The 17185-nt window shown below is 42.2% G+C and overlaps 2 protein-coding genes across 7 annotated transcripts in view; both read right to left on the reverse strand.

The window, feature by feature from the left end:
* Window positions 1-17185, reverse strand: part of LOC127674161 (UL16-binding protein 1-like) — a 564502-nt gene that overhangs the window by 349301 nt on the left and 198016 nt on the right. The gene's annotated exons all lie outside the window — the stretch shown is intronic.
* Window positions 1-17185, reverse strand: part of LOC127674162 (UL16-binding protein 1-like) — a 231608-nt gene that overhangs the window by 180459 nt on the left and 33964 nt on the right. The window lies entirely within an intron of this gene.

The raw sequence follows: 17185 nt of genomic DNA on the forward strand, positions 1-17185 counted from the left end.
TTCAGAGCCACTCCCAGCCACAGCTGGCTAGTGCCTTACAGACTGCAGCACGGACCTGCTCTTATCTCAAGTCTCTGCGCTTTGCGGGGTGGGGTCAGGAAGGAAAGCTGCTAATCACAGCGTGTGCACCCTAGCACGTGAAGCTCCCGAGTCCCGGGAAATGAGACGCCGCGGGAAATAAAGCACGCGCGAAATAAAGATCAGGAAGAGGAAAAGAGCGGGAAGAAGTGAAGTGCCAGGAAGGTATTGGTTGGCTTGCAAATGGGGCGTGGTGAGTGACGCAAGGGAGAGCAGTGTGGATAGGCAAGGGAGAACACTGGGTGGCCCTAGCTGTGGTGACCTACAGAGCAGCAGGGGATCCAGGCTTCTGAGTCCAAAGTATGCAGATTCTTCAGGGAGCACAGCCATCATCAGCCTTAGTCCTGAGTGATCCCCAGCAGCAAACCTGGACAGAAGCCAAAGAAAGAGAGGAAATCACCCTGGTTGCAGTGTGCTTGCTTCTGTGGAGACACCACCACACATGCACCCCCACACCTCTGCTGCATTCAGATTCCTGCTGCCCACTAGGGATCCTTCCAGCACCTCTCTGACTGTAGTTATCCATCTCCCCACCCCCACTTCCTCTTTCTTCCCTGCTGTGCCTCTTAAATATGTCTTAAAAAGTCTAAGAACTTTGGCCTCACCCAGGATATCACAGTTGTTGGCTGCCAGACAGCTGTGCTTTTTTTTTTTTTTTTTTTTTTTTTTTTTAATCAATTCTGCCACCGCAATGCTCTGGTCTTTTAAGGACAGAGGTCAGTAATGGGTGTCCACAGGTCTTGAGGTACACCTAGTTTTTTGAAGCAGGGTCTCCTCTGAACTCAGGAGTTCTAGGACTTGGCTAGATTGGCCAGCTTTCAAAATCTGTGGCTCTTCCTGTGTCTGGAATTGCATGCACTAACCACCATTTCTGGACTTTTTCCTTGGTTAATGGAGGATGGAATATAGGGCCTCTTATGAGACTGGAGTTCCAAAATGAAAGCAACTTCTCAGCTGCTGTGGTGGCCCTTGCCCTCCATCCCAGCTCTTGGGAGGTGGAGGCAGACAGGAGGACCCCTGGTGAGTTAAAGGCCAGGCAGAGTTCAGTGGTTCAGAGTTCACTCACTCAAAAACAAATTATGTGTGTGTGTGTTTGTGAGTGTGTGTGTATCACCTATATACACACATACACATGAATACATATATTATATGCATTCATATGTACACAGACACCAGAACAATCAGTTTCAGAGAAAATGTTGCTAAGGCAGGCAGGGGTTGTGGTAATCTGCTGATACTTGGTCCTTCTGTTTTCTGTTTCCTTGTCTCTTGTGAAGGTCAGGGCTCAGTGCTCATGGGTAGGGGTAGTGCCCACCCACCCTGAGCTCAGGCCTGTGCAGGGATGCAGAGAACTCACAGGCTGTGGCTCTTTAGCAGTTGCAGATGTATTATTTGAGACAGAGGGGGTCACTGACATGGGGATTAGCAAGTGGGCAGGCTCGGCTGCCTGAGCACCAAGAATCACTTGTCCCATTTACCTCAGCAGATCAGAGATTTCCAGCATGCTCTACCACCCTTGCCCTAAAACTTGGGTACTAGGGGTCAACTGGACCTTCATGAAGGCCCAAGGCAAGCACTTTGTGCCTCAGCTCTCTCTCCCCTCAGCTGCTTTTCAGCAAACACTTTCTCCTTGGTGAGCGCCTCAATGGCAGGTTCCATCCAGTCACTCATGCTGCCACCCAGCCACTGGACAGACACCATTTATACCCCTCAGGGGATGCTTGAGGCTGGGGTGGGGATGAGCCAGGGCGACCAGTTGAATCTGAGACACGCCCTACCCAGTGTGCTCTCTGCACACACACTGGCCTGGGAATCACTGCAGGAAACACAGAATTAAAGATGTGACCCACGGTGCTTGGGCTGAGTTCTTAGTGACTGGGATTTGAGCTTCCCCCATGGAAACAGGCTGATGAAGCATGGACATCTCCATGACCTTTGAGTTTCTATGTAGAGTTTGGGTAGAGGTTCTAAGTAATTGCGTCTGTGCCTTTTGCTCTGTGGGTCCAGCTACCCACAGTATTTGTTAACTACCATTACATAAATAGTGAAATAGATAGATAGATAGACAGACAGACAGACAGATAGATAGATAGATAGATGATAGAATCATTTAAAGTTTCCCTTCCAATGGGATTAATACAAACTAGATTTTACATAAAAGCATACATGTAAATTTAGTCGTAAATCTTTTTAATGCACTAAATGTGAGCAAATGTAACAAATTGGTTACTTTGGTTTTTTTATTGAAAAGGGAAGTAAAAACATTTTATGATAAAATTAAAGATTTACATGAAAATATTTCAGATAAAATAGAAGAGATACATAGAGAAACACTTTAAAATTGACAATTTTCATGGAAAATTAAAGAGTAAATTAGTACACATAAAAAAGATTGCTAAAATAATTGAAATATGAGCTAGAAACATTTTATGACAGAATTGAAGATTTACATGGAACATATTTCTGATAAAATTGTAGAAAAACATGTTAAAATTGAAGATTATCATGGAAAATTTTATATAGATATAATAATGGTAGACATAAAAGTATTGCTAAGTTGATTGAAAGTGGAATTATAAACATTTTCTGATAAACTTGAAGATTTACATGGAAAATATTTCTGATAAAATTGATTTATAGAAAAACATGTTAAAATTAAAGATTATCATAGAAATTATACAGATAAAATGATAGGCATAAAGATAATTCTAAGTTAATTGAAGGTGGAATTATAAACATTTTCAAATAAAATAGAAGATTTACATGGGAAATATTACTGGGAAATTTCAAGAAATATATAGACAAACACATTAAAATTGACTATTTCATGGAAAGTTTTACATATAAAATGGTAGATACAAAAACTGTTTCTAAATCAATTGAAGATGTAATTAGCAAAATTTGTGATAAAATCAAAGATTTACATTGAAAACATTTCTGATAAAACAGAGGAAATAAGACAAAAATATGGCAGAGCAATGCCTTGTTGGGCATCAGTTGGAGGAGTGCTCTTTGGTCAAGTAAAGGCTCAGTAGAGGCCCCAACAAAAGGAAACGGACTGGGGGAGGGGCTATGGGGGGGAAGGGGGATTGTGTCTGGCAGAGGGGCAAATACATGGAGGCAGGGGGTGGGAGGAGGGGTAGGGAATCTTTGGGGAGGGGGGCTTTTGGGAGGGGAGAAATTGGGAAAGGTTTTACCATTGGTAATGTAAATGAAAAAGATACTCAATTAAAAAAATTTAAAAAATAGAGGAAATATATAGAAAGACATTAAAACTGAAGATTATCATGAAAAATAAAATCGTAAGTGATAAAAAGTTACTAAGTAATTAAAAGGGGAATTACAAACATTTTCTGATAAAATTGAAGATTTACATGAGAAATATTTCTGTTAGTCTATGTCTTTTTATTGGGGATTTGAGTCCATTGTTGTTAAGAGATATTAGGGAATAATGATTGTTACTTCCTGCTATTTTTGATGTTATTTTTATGTTTCTGCAGGTATCTTCTTTTGGGTTTGCTGGAAGATTATTTTCTTGCTTTTTCTAGGGTGTAGTTTCCCTCCTTGTATTGGCATTTTCTATCAATTATCCTTTGTAGGGCTGGATTTGTGGACAGATATTGTGCAAATTTGGTTTTATCATGGAATATCTTGGTTTCTCCATCTATGATGTTTGAGAATTTTGCTGGGTATAGTAGCCTGGGCTGGCATTTGTGTTCTCTTAGGGTCTGTATGAGGTCTGCCCAGGATCTTCTAGCTTTCATCGTCTCTGGTGAGAAGTCTGGTGTGATTCTGATAGGTCTGCTTTTATAAGTTACTTGCCCTCTTTCCCTTACTGCTTTTAATATTCTTTCTTTGTTTAGTGAATTTGGTGTTTTGATTATTATGTGCTGGGAGGATTTTCTGTTCTGGTCCAGTCTGTTTGGAGTTCTGAAGGCTTCTTGTATGTTCCTGGGCATCTCTTTCTCTAGGTTAGGGAAGTTTTCTTCTACAGTTTTGTTGAAGATATTTATTGGGCCTTTAAGACATAAATCCTCACTCTTGTCTATACCTATAATCCTTAGGTTTGGTCTTCTCATTGTGTCCTGGAGTTCCTGGATGGTTTGGGTTACAAGCCTTTTGCATTTTGCATTTCCTCTGACTGTTGTCTCAAGGTTTTCTATGATATCTTCAGCACCTGAGATTCTTTCTTCTATCTCTTGTATTCTGTTGTTGATGCTTGCATCTATGATTCCTGAATTCTTTCCAAAGTATTCTATCTCCAGAGATGTCTCACTTTGTTATTTCTTTATTGTTTCTACTTCCACTTTTAGATCCTGGATGGTTTTGTTCAGTTCCTTCACTTGATTGTTTGTGTTTTCCTGTAATTTTTAATGCATCTTTGTGCTTCTTCTTTAAGGGCTTCTGCCTGTTGACCCATGATCTCCTGTATTTCTTTAAGGGATTTTTGTGTTTCATCTTTAAGGGCTTTTACCTGTTGACTGATGTTCTCCTGTATTTCTTTAAGGGAGTTATTTAAGTCTTTCTTGAAGCCCTCTATCAGCATCATGAGATACGATTTTAAATCCAACTCTTGCTTTTCAGGTGTGTTGAGGTATCCGGGACTTGCTGTGATGGGAGAACTGGGTTCTGATGTTGCCATGTGGCCTTGGTTTCTGTTGGTAGGGTTCTTGTGCTTGCTTTTTGCCATCTGGTGCTAGTTAGTATTCTTGTCTCTGGCTGGAGTTTGTTCCTCCTGTGGGCCTGTAAGCCTGTGTCCTTACTCCTCTAAGCTCAGAAGTGAAAGCACCACTGGGAGATCACTCTCTCCTGACCGGCTATGCCCAGAAGACTGCAGAGTCTCCTGGATCCCTGGTGCCAATGGCAGCAGGAAGACTTCTGTCCAAGTTGCTCCACTGATCTTATGCCCTGTGTGCTCCTAGCTCTTCTCCTCCAGAGAGAAGGTGGAGATCTTACCTCTGCTCTCAGAAGTGAAAGCCCCGCTGGCGGATCACTCTTTCTTGGTGGGCTATGCACAGAGGCTGTGGAGTTTCCCGGCTCCCTGGTGGCAAATTAGTTTCTTTGACATTGATCATCTTATATAACCTGTAAAACCATTCAGTGTCAGCATGAAATTGAAGTTAGGTGCTGAAACAATCGAGAGCACTTCACCCTTTGAGGCTGTCCTCTAGCTACATGTGTGAACATAGTGAGAACATACATGACAGAGCATACTGAGGTGTGGCCTATATCCAGGCTCTGAAGACTTTGAGAGAAAAGACTCTAAAATGTGAAGAATTTTAGAAAGGAAAGTAAAACAGAAGGGACCCAGTCACTGTGAGAAAGAAACATGAAATATTTACCTGTGTAAACACAGCCACAGTAAAAAGGAAATGCTTTTGGGTAAGAAAAGATTTCCATTTGTAAATACATTTGTTTGATTAGGTAAATTGATTTGATTTGTTTGAGAAGGCAAATCTTTCTCACAATAAGATTTGCTAACGTAAAATATTATATTAAAATACTCTTCTTAAAGAACAAATCTGTTCCCATAGTTACAATTGGAAGTCAAAACTAGTCAGGATCATGGGACTGAGATAGCAACTGATATTTTGGCTTTTGTCTAAGGTAAGCTATGTTCCAGAGGCATCAAAGGACAAGATATCTCAGAAAGAGGCCTACAGCTCTGGAAAGTTACCTATCACCTTCATCAGAGAGAAAACACCATGACCAAGACAACTTATAAAACTCTTATGAGTTTTAATTGGACTTTTAATTAGGTTTCCGGTTTCAGAGGGTCAGAGTTCATGATGGTAGAGTAAATGTGCGGTAGCAGAAACAGCAGAGAGAACACTTCTTAATCCTTAAGTAGGAGGCATAGGAGGAACAGAGTGGAAATGGTGGAAGTCTTTTGAAGCCCCAAAGCCCACCCTCAGTGACACGCCTTCTCACATAAGGCCATACCTCCCAATCCTTCCCAAATGCTTCCCCCAGCTGAGAACCATGTGAGCCCACAGGGGCCATTTTCATTGAAACTAACACAGAGGCCTGGAGATTCTAGATTTTGGACTCTACCCAGTCTGCTTCCAGCATCTTAAGAGGAGTGCCCTCTGTGCTCCAAGAGAAGACACATGGACAGCAAGAGCTTTACTCATCAGAGCAGGTGGCACAAGTAATATTGAAAAGTAAATGAAGTCTCTTCAAGAGACTAAAAGTAACTGATGGGACCTTCAACTTATCATAACAAAACAAAGTTCATTTGTGGTACTTTCATTCCCTTAAACATCCAGTCAGATGATAGTGATTAAACAACAATAGCAATATAATAATTATAATAATAATAGTAATAATAATTAATAATAATAATGTGATAATGTAAAAAAATAAAATTGTACCATCCAGCACTGGGACTCTCACTTCTCTTGGTTCATTTGGAAACTGGGTATTTTAAGTCTCATGAAGAGTTTTTCAAGTAACCAGCTTTAAGACCTTGTAAAACCTTTCCAGGCCCTTAAAGCTCTCCTGTGACAGACCATCTACAGGGTGTCAGGAAACACAATCAAAGAATATCAGACTCTTCCCTTCCACACCACAAAGAACGCTCTAGATCTCATCAATCTTCATATTCTACCTGCAATCTGGCCTGCATGCTGGAGGTTATTTTATGGGGACATGACACAGGCTCCAGGGTATCATGATTATAACTCTCCCAGAGGCTATAGAATCTGGGCCTCATCTTAATAACTTAAGCTCATCTTCCTAAGCTAACCACTTGCATTCTGTAAGGCTCTCTAGCAGGTACGTATGGGGGAGGGAGATGGGCAGTGCTTATATGTATTTGGCCTATGGTTTCCAGGTGACCCATGTCCACATAGTCATCTGGAGAGAACGGGCCTTCATTACTGCCCAGAATAACCCTATTATACATGTTTTTGAGATTTGGATCCACTAAAAGCTAATCTGACTTGCAATACACTTTGGTGACCCTTATGCTATAAAGGCCACCAGCAGGACCATTCTGACATTTCTTTAATTTAAAAGCAAACCCATCATCAGGCCAAAGAGAGAGCTTACCTCCACCATGGGCTACCTGAGTTCCCAGTGCCTCTCTCCCTTGCCTTCAATCTTCTTCCCAAATGACTCACCAGGCTTTAGATGAGGACAAAGTCTTGATTGACAAGAGTCACAGTGTTGGCGTCACCAGGAAGAATTGTGAATGAAAATCTGGATTAACGATCCAAGGTTGAACAACACATGGTCACCACAAGTGCTCAGGAGTGTCAAGATCTTAGTGACCCTGCAGGTTCCTCCTGACACACGCTGCTGCTACATCTAGGACAATGAGAAAGGATGAGGCTCCAGGTAGCCACACAGAGACACTCACATTGCTATTTTCAAAGGACAGTGCCTGCCACAGAATCTAACGCAGTGAAGATGAGGTTTCACACCACCTCTAGAATGAGAGCAAAACATCCTTTCTGTGGGGAACCAAGTCATGGGTCATTGGCCAAGAAACACTCATAATAAGAGTTTATGGCCTGTGTGTCCTCTCTGTGGGATGCTCACTGTGCCCTCCAGACAAAGGGAGGTTGGATAGAAAGGTAAGATCCTTCTGATCCATGACCAGGTTTTAATCCTTTGTGCCAATGTTAGTTCAGCTATTGGGACAGATCAGACTGAAGCCTTTGTCTGCTGTCAAAGTGATGTGTGTGTTTAGAATAGTGTGGTCCCTGGGAGGTGGATACAGTCACACAAGACAGACTTTCAGACTAGAGAGCATCAGGCATGAGAAGGAGGGCCCTCACTGAGCCCTGTAACATTTTCATAACATATTAAAGCAATTGTCCTTTTCAGAACTGCCATGTTCACCTGGATATACATGGCTTTGAGATTGATGTTATTTTATAAACATCATCATTGAAACATTTTCATGTTTTGTACAATAGCAAACAGGAAAGACTTTATCTTCATAAATACAGGACAGATGTATAGTGGGACATATGTATAAGATGACTTGTCATGCAATGTTAAAATAAAAAATGACTATACATGTTAATCTAAGAAGATCTTGAAGATACCTGGACAATGCATCCTGCTCATTTTTATTAAAAGCAATCATTTTATATAGACATCTAAGACTTGTTAAGGAAATAGTTTTCATGATTTATTTCTAATTCTTTATCTCTTTATCAAAAAATAAGTATAATAAAAACACCCACATAAGTGTTAAATAGTCATGAAATTCTCTAATATTAGTTTGTGTTACACATTACTCAGCTGAGTCAGTCAATAGATACAATGAGAGTGAAAGGAACTGAAGACAGAATCAAATTCTGACCATGGTAATTTACTTTGGACCTATTTTCAGTCAGTACAGTTACATGAGGAAATTGACATGTATAGAGCTTTATGGGTTAGTTTCTGTTTTAGAATTACTTTAGTAAGTTTCAGTCTTGTTATAGTTACAGAGTTTACTCTCAATTAAAATGTACAGCAGCTAATTTCATATCCTATCTCCCTGCCTTTCTAGACAATGAACAGAACAAAGAGATGTCAGGTAGAAACTTCTCAAGGGCTCAGTGTCCTCCATGGCATGTCCTCTCCCTCTCCTTCTCCCTCTCCCGCTCCCTCTCCTACTCTCTCCCTCTCCCTCACCCTCACCCTCACCTTCACCCTCACCCTCACCCTCCCCTCCCCTCCCCTCCCCTCACTTCCCCTCCCTCCTCCTGATGTTCCCTCAGGGGCCATGGCCCACTCTCCGGGTGTGCAGCTGTCTACACAGCAGCTTGTGACACAGCATGAGTCTGCTCCTCTCTTCTCTAATTGAATGTTTTCCAGTGAGTCTAACAGTATTTCTTCAGGCCCAGATCTGTTCACCTTCTGCTAAATAAAAAAGCACTGAAGATGAAAGTATATAAAATAACAATAAATCTTTAAGCTAATTAAGTAAAACTTACTACTGTAAAGACTGGATCAGGGGTTCCTTCTTCATGATGGACCCTGAGCTCCAGGGGCAGGGATTATGACATAGAGGTGCCATTTGTATTCTGCAGACACACTCTCTGCACTTTGGCCACAAACAGCACATTTTTCCTTCCTTTCTTTCTGTTTTGTTTTTTCAAGACAAGGTGTTTATGTATACTCCTGCCTGTGCTGGAACTCGCTGTGTTGACAGAGATGTCTAACTCAGAGATCTGCCTATCTCTGCCTCCAGAATGCTAAGATTAAATGCTTGAACCACCAAGCCCATCCAACAAGGATTTCTAATCAAAATATATGAAATAAAAAAGGAAAGGGATATGGATAAATATTGATATGCACACAAAATGTAGTGCAAGGACGGTGAAATATTTCTCAGTAAGAATTTAATATGGAATAGAAACAGTAAAGAAATTCACTGGAAACAAAGTCATTTCAAAAGTTTAGTGAATTTCACAGTACATTGTACATTCTGATGAAAGAACAAAAGAATACCACAATTCTGTAATCACAAATGAAAGAGAAGCCCCAAAAAACCCTGTAAAGTAAAATAATTACAAGAGACTACTCTGAACATACTCTGAAAATTTCAAATAAAAATTGTATAGTATAGGCAGCACCAGTTCATGAAACCAGAACACCTGTAAACCAATCAAATGAAGAAAGTTTACAAATATCTGAACAGAAAGAGATCCCTTTATAGACATTAAGTCAGCAATTAGACATCCAGAACCTGTGGTAAGAACCTTCTAGTAAGAAAATTGGAGGAGGGACATTACTGTTCTAGGGGAATTCAGCAGACAAGACTGCTCAGATTTTTTGAAAGAGTAATCGATAACTACTTTATATCCTGACTGCAGTTTCCCCTCCTTACTTCCTCTAGTACCTAGCTCTCCACCAATGGTGTTTCAGACAATAGCATGCCACCTAATGTTTAGCGGGTCCTGATTATTCTAAATGTTTGGGATCCCAGTGTAGAATGGAGCCTTTACCAGGGAGATCTTGTAAGCACATAAACCATGTTCCAGGCTGACATATTAGGAAGACTTAGCCCAAAGCAGAAGCTAAAAAGCAAAGTTATTACAATCAGAGACATTCTGAGAACTATGGACCTCAGTGGACCTCATTGTTTTCATTCACTCCCATCATGGGGTCAGTTGTGCTAAGGTCTGGGGACCTGCTGTCATCACTTCTGACCTCTACTAAACAAACAGTGCTCAGTGTCTGATTCCTACGCTTCGTTGTTGCAGCTTTCCTTTAGTGATGCCTCAGATACTGCCCACATACTCAATGCTGATAAAGTTTACAGAGTAATCTCTGCGAAATAGGCAATTTTAAAGCTCTAATACTTTAGTAGCACACCATTAGAGCTTAAAATCCAATAACCAGTCAGGCAGGGTGGCACATACTTTAAAACCTAATGCTGGCAAGTTAAAGGTATGTGTGTTTCTGTGAGTTCCAGGCCAGCCTGGTCTACAGAGTGAGATCCTGCTTCAAAATACAGTGCTTCAACAGTGAACATTACACTCTGCAATGTCCACATTCTTAGGATATGTGAATGCTAGTGCACTTGTATATAAGCACCCATGTGGAGGTCAGAGGCAACAATCATGAGTTCAAGCTCCTCCCCCACAGCTTCTGGATGTGCACAGAGAAGCTTCTCTGAGCATTGTCAGAGCAGAGCTAACCCAGAACCTGCATCAGAGGGTGTGACTCAGGAGTGACAGAGGCAGCCAGCCTGTGGGGTGGAGAAGGTTCCAAGTTCTCTGCTGCTCCAGTGTGCATGTGGCCATGACTGGACTACTTAGTGCATACCACACCAAGTATTCTATAATAGTAATAATATCAAAAACTATCACCTTATGTTATAGTTTGTTTCACCCATATATAGTCATATAGAATAGCACATATATCTACTTTTTGTTGGTGGTGTAGAGAATGTCACCTTGTACATGCTCCTCCAATTCTGTCTCACTCGGACATAGACACTGATGAGTTATATACACTGGGCTAAAGCTTCACACTCCCACTAGAGAGATCTGGATACTCTGTTTCCTGTGCTTGGTATGGCTACATAACTATATTTTTATCCAAATCTCTAGATCAAGTAATCCCATGTTGTGGGCAATCACTGAGAGAAAAAGTAGCCCATGATTAGATTAGTGGTCTTGGCACTGGGGTGTCTCACACTTTTTATGCTCATTTTCTTGTTCTGTGAGATGGAATCCTCTTCCATCTACACATTAAGAACACACATGTGTGTCACCATAGTCCCCACATCTGCAGCATGCAATGCTACTAAGTAGGACCCTGCTCTGAACAGGCACCTGCTGTGTACCCTTGGCATTTCCACTGGTCTGGGACAAGCTTCCAGTCCTGTCCAGGCTAAACAGGCACAAGTCATTGCTAGCAGGTGACATGAACTCTGGATCTCCTGCCTCTGGTCTCAGTAAGAATCTGCAGCTGAGGGACCAGAGCAGTACTCCTGGAACTCACTCACTCCTGCTTCCTCAGTCCTCATCCATCTGTCCCTTACCTTACTTCCAATATTGTGCCCCGTACCTGTCATTGTCAAGAATTCTCCACAGAACATGTATAGGAGGAAGCAGCTGAGCATTATCAGCAGGACAGAGAGGTTGGACATGCATTCCCTGGATGCAGGTTGGCCCACATGTGCAGTAATAGTTGCTAATGCTAAAATGTAAACAAAAGTTGAATCTTTGAATAGGACTTAAATTTGAGCAAATCTCACTTCAACTTCTGTGTCCTCGGCAAATAACATAACACACAGGGTTGCAACCACTTTATGGTGCAACAGCTATTTGTGTGGGTCCTGACTTGGAAGGGAAAAACCATGTCCCTGACCTCAACAGACTCGTGTAAGTAAGGGAGCAGGGTAATGACAGGATCTCATCTCTCCTGTTGGCAGAAGAGGAGCTGACCTGTGAGAGGGTGAAGGGAAGAAGAGAGATTGGGTGAGAAGAGGGCAACAGCGATTCTAGACTGAGGAGAAGGTAGGAAGTAGAAGGATGCTCAGTCTGTGAGAGTGGAGAGACACGAGGACAGTGACCAGTGAGAGAGAGAGAGAGAGAGAGAGAGAGAGAGAGAGAGAGAGAGAGAGAGAGAGAGAAAAGGTCTTCATATCTGCAGAAAGCGTTATCCCCCTTTTCCCAGCTGTCCTGAACCTAATGTAGCATTCCAAGGATGGTTTTCTGGAACTGGTCAGAGGATGGTCCTCACTACTAGAACAGCACCAATAGCAGAGAAAATCTAAGATGGTTAAATCTGGTATTCAAAGAGTGGTGATAAAAAAATCTCAGATATATTCATGTTCTCAGATGAATGTAAAAGCAAACATTTCCAGGGAAATGTGAAGAGTCCATGCTACACTGTGGGATTCTGGAGACCCTTGTTCAGAAGCATATGTAGAATGACCAGAGTGCTGGACAGTGGTGGCGCATGCCTTTAATCCCAGCACTGGAGAGGCAGAGGCAGGTGGATTTCTTAGTTCCAGGCCAGCCTGGTCTACAAAGTGAGTTCCAGGACAGCCAGGGCTACACAGAGAAACCCTGTCTCAACAAACAAAAACAAAAACAAAAAACAAAAACAGAATGACCAGAGAGAAGGAAATTTGCATGGTGAGAAACTCAGGGAGGGTGCTGATTGTTGAAGGCTGGGTGGGGTAGTAAGTATCTGCATCTCTAACCTGAAATCCCAGCAGTGTGGTACAGAAAATCCCATCATGTGCAGTGGTCAGGAGACAGTAATATCAAGGACAGTGGTCCTCTGATGTGTAAAGGGTACAACTCCAGATGCCTGACTGCTTAAGAGGACTATGGCTAAAAGAACACAAGAGACTAAATATAGATGGATGGTTAGTCTACACATTAGGGGCTGGATTTAAAATATTAAAGACAAAACAGATGGTAAAGAATCTTAGAGCTCCTGTCCTAGGACAACCCCAGGCTCCTGTGCTCATGGTGTTGTGAAACTGAAGCATTGGAGTTAGAAAGGTGAAGCATCAGTTAGGGCACTTGTTGCTCTTGCAGAGGATCCAGGGTGATTCTCAGGAACAACACATGGTGGCTCACCACTGCCTACAGCTTTAGTTCCAGGAGACTTGATGTCCTCTTTTGGACTCCAAGGGTACCAGGGACATGTGTGCTGCACATACATACATACAGACAGACAGACAAAACACTCATATGCATAAATGTAATAAACCTTTCAAACTGAACCACTTCAAAGACAGACCCCAAGTGACATCCTAGGAGGGCAGATCAGGTCCCAATAAGCAGAGACCACTCATCCCTACAGTAAGTGAATTCTTTCTCTCTGAGTTGCTTCATTACTGCTCTGTAACTTGGGTATGATCCTGTGTACTCCAATGTTAATGTGTAAAGTGTTATTTTGAATGAGCCTCTCCTTTATAGAGGAAGATGTTTGCCCCAATTTGGAGAAGCTGGAGGTTTCTACATGTTTGTATAGTTTTAGGAGGTGTGGCCTTGGTGAAAAAAGTATGTCACCTGTATGAACTGGCATTGTGTTGTTCTAGTGACATAGGTGACAGACATTCCCATTTACTCATTTCTGGACCTTACTTGAGGTTTAAGATGTCTCTCAGATGGGCATCATATCACATAGCTCTAATTCCAGCACTTGAGAGGTTGAGTCACGTGGTTTTTCTTTTTTTTTGGGGGGGGGGGGGTTGAGGCAGGCTGTGTACTCTGAGCAGACTGACTTGTAACTTAATCTCATTTACTGACTGAACATGGACTGTTCCCTCCCTTGGGCTGTGCCCCAGTTCCTATGTTGTTAAGGCTTCTGGTGGAGGTTTAGGGTTAGAGACCCCTCTCAGGTGCTCAATAATCCCAAACGCTTGAGACCTAGGGCCACCCACCCACCACTCACCCACTGGCAGAACTAGAGAAGATTCACTGTATGTGGGAGGGACCAGCCAAGGTGTTGGACAGCTGTAGAGATGGAGGATTGCCTGTTGTGCTTGCTCCCAAGACCTGTGCTCTCCCCTCTTGATCACAAAGGCTGAGCTGGTGCTGAACTGGAACCCAGGTCTAATGAGGGTTGGTGTTGTACTCTCTCTGTACTTTGTATAAAATCTGAAGTGAACTCTTGGGGTTTCATTGAGTCATCAAAGATGAAGCCCTAAACATAACTATTGTAGATGTTTGCTTTGGGTGACCACCTGATTCTGACCCCGTGTTTATTAAATGAATGAGTACAAAGGTAAAAATAAAACACTCCTACAATGAGGTAAAAAAATAAAACAAAAAACTGAAGCTGGTTGGTGGTGGCGCACAACTTTTATCCCAGTGCTTGTGAGGCAGAGGCAGGCAGATTTCTCAGTTTGAGGCCAGCATGGTCTACAGAGTGAGTTCCAGGACAGCCAGGGCTACATAGAGAAACACTGTCTGGAAAAAACAACAAAACCAAACCAAACCAAAAAAAACTGAATTTTTTTCTTTCTGTTCTAGAACAGGCATCTGCATGGGAAATGTTTAGATCCCTGGCAGATCATGTGTGGATCTCTCTCTTTTTTTTCTTTGAGTCTGTTTTGCAGGTCTACTACATATTTGTAAAGGTGTGTGTGTGTGTGTGTGTGTGTGTGTGTGTGTGTGCTTACAGAACAGAGATTAACCTTTTGTGTGGATCCACAGGTTCTATGCACCTTGCTTTAGGACCCAGGGTCTTTCACTAGCCTCAGCTCTCTGTTGGTGATCATGTCTGCCCAGAGACCCAGATCTGAATCCCACATGTCCTAGATCTCACTGGGGAAGCATGACTCAAAAGGTTTCTTTTCTCTTAGGAGTTCCTCTCTATTGACTTTCCAAATCCTCTGTCTACAGTCTAATGAATTTATTCACCACTGTCTCAGCATGCTCTTGGGAACAAATTTGTGAATCTGCTCTCAGTTGTGTGTGTGTGTGTGTGTGTGTGTGTGTGTGTGTGTGTGTGTGTGTGATGAGTGAATATACAACACAGAGATTAACTTCGTGTGAACATTAACTAGTACCTCCAACTTGTGGGTTATTCAGGAAAAGAACTTGAGATGCTCAGTGCTTGCCTGTACAGGATGAGCCACAGCTAATGACACCCACTGATGAGTCTGACAGAGCCTATGCAGCACACACTCCTCACACACTGGCTTGGAAACTTTCAGTGTGGTCAGGAACAGAGTTTGTCTGAACAACATTTGGATAGATGTACAAATTCATGACATTCTATTGGCACCTTAATCTTCCCACAAGACTCCAAGATGGACTTGGGGGTTCATTGGTTCTCATCCCTCTTCCCATTGCGTGGGATTGACCAATTGAATTCATTCACACACCCCCATATAAGAGACTGAAATAGTCAGAGTCTGAGAGGGAAACACTGTCCTTACAGAACTCACCATTCCTTGCTTTGGGATCCCTTAAACAGCTGGATATTATCCCTTACACAGCTGGATAATGGCCCTTTTTGTTTTGCTTTGTTTGTTTGTTTTTACATTTCAAATGATATCCCACTTCCTGGTTAGCCATCCACCAACCTGCTCATCCTGTGCCATTCCCTCTCACCCACTCACCTTTCCCTCGATGAGGGTGCTTCTCCACCCATTCACCCCCTCACACCTCACTCACTCTTCTAGCATCCCCCCTACTCCGAAGCATCAAACCTCCCTCCCTTCCCCTTGATGTCAGATAAAGCCATCCTCTGCTACTTATGTATCTGGAGTCTTGGATCCCTCCATGACTCTTAGGTTGGTGGCTTTGTCCCTGGGAGCTCTGAGTGCTCCAGTTAGTTGATATTATTCTTATTATGGGGTTGTAGTACCTTTCGGGTCATTCACTCCTTCCTCTAGCAATAGTCCAGTTTTCATTTCAATATCACATAGGGGATCAGTGAAACTCTTCAATATAATCTCTATAAATAAAGATTTCCTCAAATTTCAGGAAAGATAGAAATATAATTATTTTTTAATTAATATTTGCCATTGTTTTTAAATTAGAACACTTTCCCCTTCCCTTTACTCCCTCAGGAACTTCCCATGGACCCCTCTCTGACCTCTTTCACATTCATGGACTCTTTTCCTGTCCATTGCTATTATATTAGTATATATAAATTTATATGTACATATGTATTTCCAAGCAGAACCTGCTGAGTCTATGTAATGTCACTCATATGTGTGTTTCTAGGACTGACCATTTGATACTGGACAACCAATTTGTGTGTTCTTTTCTGTTCAGGGTCACCTCTCCTCCTCCCAGCATTGCCCATTTGCCTGTAGTTCTTTGTGAAGGTGCTCCCTTCACCTCAGCACTTTGGTGTAGACACTGCTTTGCTCCTGGTTCAGTTCATATTAAGCCATCTGGTTTGTGAGTCTTCACTGGTATAGCTTCTGATGTAATTCACAGCAAAGGCCCTGATCCACAGGCTCTTAGACTCTCTGTTTTTTGTTTCACAATGTGTTCTGAGCCTTAGGTGTAGGAGAGGTCTGTAGATGTACTCCTTGGTGATCTGAATATGTAGGCTCATAGGGATTTGCACTGGTAGCAGTTGTGGCCTTATTGGAGGAAGTGTGGCCTTATTGCAGGCAGTGTTACACTGTGGGGTGGGCTTTGTAGGTCTCCTACTATTCTCAAGCTCCACACAGTTCTTCAGAGACCTTACTCTGGCTTTCTCCTGGCTGCCTGCAGAATAGAAAGTCTTCTCTGGCTGTACTTAGATCAAAATGAAGAACTCCCACCCAGTTCCTTCTCCAGCACCATATCAGCCTAGAGACTTTCATGATTCCTACCATGATGATAATAAACTGACCTCTGAAAATGTAAGACAACCTAGTGGAATGTTTTCTTTATAAGTGTGGCCCTGGTCAAGATGCTTCTTCACAGCACTGAATATGCTAAGACAGTCCAGGACTCCACAACTCTGCATAGGATTAGTTGTGGTTTTCTCTAGTGCTCTCTCTAGTGCTCTCTGTTGTAAAGAAAACTTTCCTGATGAGGGTTAAAGACTACAATATCTGTGTGTAAGGACAAAGCTCATAGACTGATGCTAGGGATTTTTCTGGTTTAGTAAAGTAGTGGTTATAGATTCTCCTCCAATAATCATGATTATGTTAGCACTGAAGAGTTAGCTAGGTTTCCAG

This window comes from Apodemus sylvaticus, chromosome 23, assembly GCF_947179515.1.
Source record: "Apodemus sylvaticus chromosome 23, mApoSyl1.1, whole genome shotgun sequence".
Taxonomy (NCBI): domain Eukaryota; kingdom Metazoa; phylum Chordata; class Mammalia; order Rodentia; family Muridae; genus Apodemus; species Apodemus sylvaticus.